The sequence below is a fragment of the Corvus brachyrhynchos genome, unplaced genomic scaffold (assembly GCF_000691975.1).
Source record: "Corvus brachyrhynchos isolate BGI_N302 unplaced genomic scaffold, ASM69197v1 scaffold56, whole genome shotgun sequence".
Lineage (NCBI taxonomy): Eukaryota > Metazoa > Chordata > Aves > Passeriformes > Corvidae > Corvus > Corvus brachyrhynchos.
Window position 1 is genome coordinate 881,274 of NW_008238664.1, and position 6,389 is coordinate 887,662.

At 42.7% G+C, this 6,389-nt stretch overlaps 1 protein-coding gene and 1 long non-coding RNA gene across 3 annotated transcripts in view; one reads left to right on the top strand and one right to left on the bottom strand.

The window, feature by feature from the left end:
• CHST11 (carbohydrate (chondroitin 4) sulfotransferase 11) overlaps positions 1–6,389 on the top strand; it is a 193,281-nt gene that overhangs the window by 64,000 nt on the left and 122,892 nt on the right. The gene's annotated exons all lie outside the window — the stretch shown is intronic.
• LOC108447555 overlaps positions 3,436–6,389 on the bottom strand; it is a 23,219-nt gene continuing 20,265 nt past the window's right edge. The window contains exons 2-3 of the long non-coding RNA XR_001863182.1: positions 5,199–5,293; positions 3,436–4,567 (exon numbers count right to left, since the gene is read on the bottom strand). This is a non-coding gene — a long non-coding RNA (uncharacterized LOC108447555). The remainder of the gene's footprint in view (positions 4,568–5,198; positions 5,294–6,389) is intronic.

Genomic DNA, 6,389 nt, shown 5'->3' on the forward strand with positions numbered 1-6,389 from the left:
TGGGGGGAGCGAGGCCCTGTCACTGAGAGCAGCTGCCTCCAGGAGGAGGGAAGCTGGAGGTGGAGGCAGGATCCAGTCATCTGCCAATGAGGCAGATGCAAGATTTATCTGATGCTGCTGCAGTCTGAACCCCTGGACGCTGGGAGGAAGAGGGAAGGGGAAGGACTGTATCTAGTTTACCCGGCCACAGGTGTGTAACAGGAGGAAGCTGGAGAGAAGAAAAATGAAAGGGCAGAATTTCTTCTTAAAATCTAATGTAAACTCACTCTCCTTCAGTTTAAAGCCATTGCCCCTTGTGCCATCACTACATGTCCTGGTAAAAGGTCCCTCTCCAGCGTGCTTGCAGGGCCCCTTTAGGTACAGGAAAGTGCTGTAAGTTCTCCATGGATCCTTCTGTTTTCTAGGCTGAACACCCCCAGCTCTCTCAGCCTGTCTTCATAGCAGAGGTGCTCCAGCACTCTGATCATCTTCATGTCCCTCCTCTGGGTTTGTTCCAACACATCCATGTCCTTCTTTTTCTGGGGGCCCCAGAAATGGATGCAGCACTGCAGGTGGGGTCTCACCAGAGCAGAGAGGGGGAGAATCTCTTCTCTCAGCCTGCTGCCCATGCTGCTTTTGGTGCACCCCAGGACATGTTTGGCTTTCCGGCTGTAAGTGCACATTGCAGGTCATGTTGAGCTTCTCATCCGCTGACACCCCCAAGTGCTTCTCAGGGCTGCTCTTGATCCATTTTCCAATCACCCTGCATTTGTGCTGGGGATTGCCCTGACCTTTATGCTTTAATGACAAATACTTGTCACGCTTCTGGTTTTGTGCTGCTAGCATACAGCACTGAGATCTCCTGCACGGCTCAGATGGATATCTGAATTTAAAAAAACATTCTGCTGTACTGTGTATAAATACATTTAGAAGTAATTTAAGGAACTTGGAAAGCTGCTGATCTCTGTGAGGGTATTTTCTGTTTCAAAGAGATCACTGCTACTTATGGCAAGACATCTGTTATCTGAGCAGCCCTGCAAGGCACTGAACAATAGACATGTTCTTTGGCAGATCTTTATAGTCACCAGCATCCAAGAATAGCATGTGGAAGGTGTACACTCAATAGTGCTTGATGCTGATGCATGCAAGCAGGTGTGCACTTTAATTCTCTGTCATATAGAGTGTAAGACCTTAACTGGTGCAGTTTCTAACTCAGGACTACTCTGCTTATAGTCAAATCCTGGTACACCATTGGAGAAATAGCTTCCTTGTCCCTTCTGTTCAGATGTATAGAAGGCCTCTTGGAACAGCAGAATGCACTTAGCCAATACCAGCACCATCATGGGGAAGCTTGCTGATGCAGCTATGGATTGTGTGCTAGGAGCGCTGCCTCTTAACATCCCTCTTTCATCTCCCCTGTCAGCATCCCCTCCGTGCAATGTTGAATTTCAGCTTTATAATGAGGGCTAAGACACGTGGCAACCTTTTCCTTGTAGGGAACACTGGGAGTCTTTCTCCTCTGATGCTTGTGTTCCCAAGACTTCCAGGAACTAGATGACTTGGAGATTCCTATGCCATGTTTGGTTCAAAGTGGCTCTAAAGCTAACAGGAATTGAAACATGCATAGCTAGGACTGTGTCTGCACAGAAATAATGTCTTATGGTTGGTGCAGAAGAAGCTTATAGCTTAGAAGTTTGGTTTTTTTTTTTCCCAGTGCCTATCTTCAGAGTTGGTAAGAATTGGCAATTTCTGTCCCACAGGAAACTTTGATCTTTGAGAAGAAAATCCTGAGACTGCTTCAATGCAAACTACTAGTCAGAGACTTGGAGCATTGAATTGTTTTCCCTGATGCTGCTGACTTCTTTGCAAATATCTTCTGTGTGTCTGAAGGCTCCAAGACCTGGGGCTTCGAGTCCAGGCTGGGTGTGCACAGGGAGGAAAGACCCATGTGTCATCTGAAACCCAGTATCTGTGATTTTGTAATTTCCTGCAAAAGTAGTTTTGTTAGGTTTTTGGAGAAGGAAAAATCATGTGATAACATGCCCAGCACCAAGAGGCAGTAACAATACCATGCCTGGAGTCTTTTCCAGAGACTGGTGAGGTCCCTGGAAAATACCATAGCTGAGTACATTCTTGTTGAGGAGCAAGGCATCTGGGGAGAGAGCCAGAAATAGAGATGGAACTTCAGTTCATTTGAGCTGATGTCATTTGTAATCAGGCTTTCGATAGCAAATCTGGTGTGGAACAGGCAAGATGCTGGACAGATGGTCTAAGGGAATGGACAAATAAAAGAAGTGAAAACTAACATAAACTGACAATTTTTTTCTTGTGCCTGCAGTTTGGGAGAGTATCCTTTTTGAGAGTGGACTTGCTTGCATTTTCCCTAGTAAATGGAATATTTTACAGCTCAAATCTGGTCTAGACAGTTTAGCCACAAAATTTTAACATTCTTTTGAGATCATTAAAAAAAAGTTCCAGCCACATTTGAACAAATGGCTTTTCATTGAGTGCTCACCCTCACTTTAGCCATAGGACTGAAACTAAAAGGTTCTTTTTCTCCCTGGTGATGTGGCTGCCAAGGAGGAAAAGAATTGTCCTGTGGACTAAATGTGGGGGAGCAGCAGGAGGAGATAGTTTCTTTTTGGTAGCTGTGTGCTTATTAATTCTCTACCCAGCAGCAAGCTGCAGGAGTTCAGGTTACTGCCCACTTTGCCTAGGGGCAGAATCTGCCCTCCTGAGTTCCTGTATAAATCTCCAGTAGTCCCAACTGCCTCAACACTCAAACTGGTTGAGAAGTGCCTGTCCAAGAGCAGGTGTGGGATAAAGAATGCCTGTATCAATTTTAGTAATTGTAGGTCTCAATCCTCAGTAAAGGTATGAGTGAAAACATGGAAACTGCGTTGAAAAACATCAACACACCACCATCTCAAAAAAACCCCAAGCAAATGAAACCCCCTGCCTGTTACCCTGATATATTTTCTATTGCTTGTAGTGAGATGGTTGCTACGACTGAAAATAAGTATCCATTTAAATGCTTGCAGAATTGGAACCTAGAAAAGGGTGCAGCCCTCAGAAAACAAAAATATGAAGTTAAATTTGATTCCTTGTCTTCCCAGCCTCTGTTCTCCATAGTGGAATTTGCAGCAAGGACTGCAAGACAGGGCCTGTCTTTGCCCTGAACAATAAATCCTGCTTGAACACTCTTCAGTGTCAGGCCTTAAAAGAAAAAAAGGAAAAAAAAAGAAAAAGCAAAAAACCCCTGCCCCATCCTGTCTGATATGCATAGAATTGAAGTTCCAAAGATAGTTTTAAGATGAAAGGTTAATCTGTATAGGGTTTTACAATATCGTTTTGTTCATTCAGTTTCCATGAACATTATGAAAACCATTCTTGAAAAAAAACCCAACCACACTGCAATTTTTTTACTGGTTTTTTTTAATTCAGAAAGTTGTTCCATATTGTTCAGGTCCAGATCCACATAAAACCACATTAACTTAGGCACCTGCTGGCAAAGTAGTTCAGTGTGTTCTGGTGATAGGGCTTCCTTCCCATCACTGCTGGGAAGTTACTGCTGTCATTATCAGTAGGAGCAGCAGGGACCCAGTGGTCTTCAAAATTAGGCTGCTTTTACTTTACAAAGTAGTAAAATATGTATATGCTGGAAGTGCTAGCTGGTATTGAAGTCCTGTAGTGTACAGTGGATATTTGTATGTATTGCGCTGCAGTGATTTGACAGGTTTTTAAAACATTCACAGAGTTTTTGCCGTTGTTGCTGTCACCATACAAAGCAGAGCTGGAGAGGATTTGTTCCTGCTGCAGTTACCACACGTACTTCTGCATGAGTTTTTATGGGATCTGTAGCTGAGCCATGGTCTGTAAAGAGTGGGTGAGGACTAACACAAAAGATGGGGACAAACTTTTAAGCAGGTCCTGTTGTGGTTGTACAAGGGGTTCTGGTTTTAAACTCAAAAAAGTTTGATTTAGATTATATACAAGGAAGACCTTTTTTTGCAATGTGGGTGATGAAATGCTGGCAACTCCTCTTGCTTGGAGAGGTGGTGGATGCCTGTCCCTGGAAACATTCAAGTCAGGTTGGACAGAGCTCTGAGGATCCTGATCTGGTTGAAGATGTCCCTTGTCGTTGTAGGGAAGTTGGACTAGATAACCTTTAAAGATCCCTTCCAACGCCCAAACCATTTCATGATGTTCTGAGTGACACTTGAGGCTTGTGCATTTGTGCACTTAGGCCCTTTTTTCTACTTTAGTAGTGATGAAATACCTCTGTTCCTGTGCAAACATTTGTTTTGTTTCCAAGTTTTGTGGGCACGATGATGGGCATCAATGATGGGCTGAAATACCTCAGCCAGGGCGGTATTTCCCAGCCTCTGATAAAAGAATGGGTATGGACATGTCCGAGCTCGAACAGCAGAAGGAAATGAAACAGTTTAATGTGAAGCGATAGGAGCACTTGTTTGCAACGAATGAAGTGAAGAGGGGAAAATCCACTTAGAATATTTGTTGCTCTGTGGATTATGCGGAGATTGTGGTATCCCCTGGTCATACAGAGTTAAGGGATGGGCAGCCTTCCCTGAAAAGAAATCAGACCATCAGAAGATCCTTTTAAGGAGGGAGTTGGGAAGAAAAGCACACAATGTGTGAAACTTCCGGTCTTTTGGGGGTTTTAGAGGTTTTGCCATCTGACAGAGATTGGGCCCAAGTTAATGAACTTGGGGGAGGATCCCTGTGTGGGGCCAGTGCTGTGTGGGCAGGCAGGTTAGATGGTCACTGTGGTCCATGTCCATTATGCCTTATTTGTAGGAGCTGTCAGTCACTGGGAAGCTCCTAGCAATGCTTCTCAAGGCATGTACACTGCCATCAGAAAGACCCTGGTGTGTCCTCACCTACTGGCTGCAGCACCAGGTGTAGTTTATGCTTCTTTTATTTTGGGAGCTGCATGTCTCTGAAGGAGAGTGGGTTCCCTTGTTGCTTCATACAGGTAATAAATAACTGCTGTTGAGGTAAGGATTGCCTTGTGGTAACTGTCACTGTCAGAAAATTGGCCACAAAAAAGTAATCTACTCTTTCATATTTTACTAGTTTGCTAATTAACTAATTAACTTTCCTATTTACTAATTAATAGTGTTACTTTCATCCTGAGACTAAATTTTTAAAAAAATTATTTCTTTCTTGTCTGGAATAAAATTTTCAAAACCATATACCAGTATTGATGCTCAAAGTGTGGGAAAGTGGAGAGATTATATGAAATGTTCTGACTGTATCACTGGCTTTGCTTCACACATCAAAGCAATTCATCCTAAAAAAAAAAAAAAAAAGGAAAAAGATAATTAAGAAAGCATGCAAAGTACAAGAGAATCATTGTTTAATTAAGAACAAGATTCTCAGACCACTCTGTATGGGGGATTAACTCCAGAGAATTTAGGAATACATGTTTTTATAATGAGAACTTAAACTAAACATATTGGCTTCTTCATAAAAAAAAGAAAACATTGGATTGTAGGGTATATAACTGCCTCCACAAGGAGAACATCTCTGTTCCTTGGGGGATTCTTTACTTCCTGTGGTTCCATGTTAGTCACCAAAACTCAATCAAGAGGGGAACAAAGGATATTTTTAGCAGTGAAGCAGTGGAACTGATTATCAACAATGTGATAAATCCTCAGTTGCTCACAGTGTTTATTTAAATTGGATGGGATTCTATATAATATGATCCATGTTGGATGAAAGTTGTTGAGCAAAGACAGCTGTAGTGAAAGTGGAGGCTTGTTTTTCGTAGAAGATCAAACCCAATAACCATCGACCCATTTTACTTTTGCTGGAAACAGAGATCTGTCAAAAACTGGGCAAAGGCTGCAGCCCATGTTTGTTTCTTGATTGAAGCTTCCAGGGACTATATAAGACCTCTGTGATTTGGTTCTATTTTTGTTCCATAGCTGAAAGCCAAATGCGATTTTATGGGTTTGCAAATCTTGAGGGTTCTTGGCTACTTCTGTTATATTTGACAGTAAAGGAGAAAGACTCTGAGTTGTCTGTTTGAAATGTTTCTAGCTATGAGATCCCTGTAAAGCTAAAAGCAACCAGGTTATTATTCATTAAAATCACAGGGAAAAACTTCCAGCTTCTGTGGAGTGAGTTGTGGTCAGAGTCACCGATGGAGAATACATTTGTACCACATCTTTTTAATTTATTCTCCATTTCCAGGAGTCTCAGTATTAATTAGCAGGTGTCTTGGGAGGTTTGTATCACAAGGCTGGAGGATGAGTGACCATGTTACTGTGTGTGTTCCTTGACAAGATCTGGGTTGCCCAGGTCCTCAAAGTTGAGCACCTGTTCCTCCTCAAAATCAGTGAGAGACAGCTGGCACTCTGCCTTAGAAGGGCTCAATTCTCATC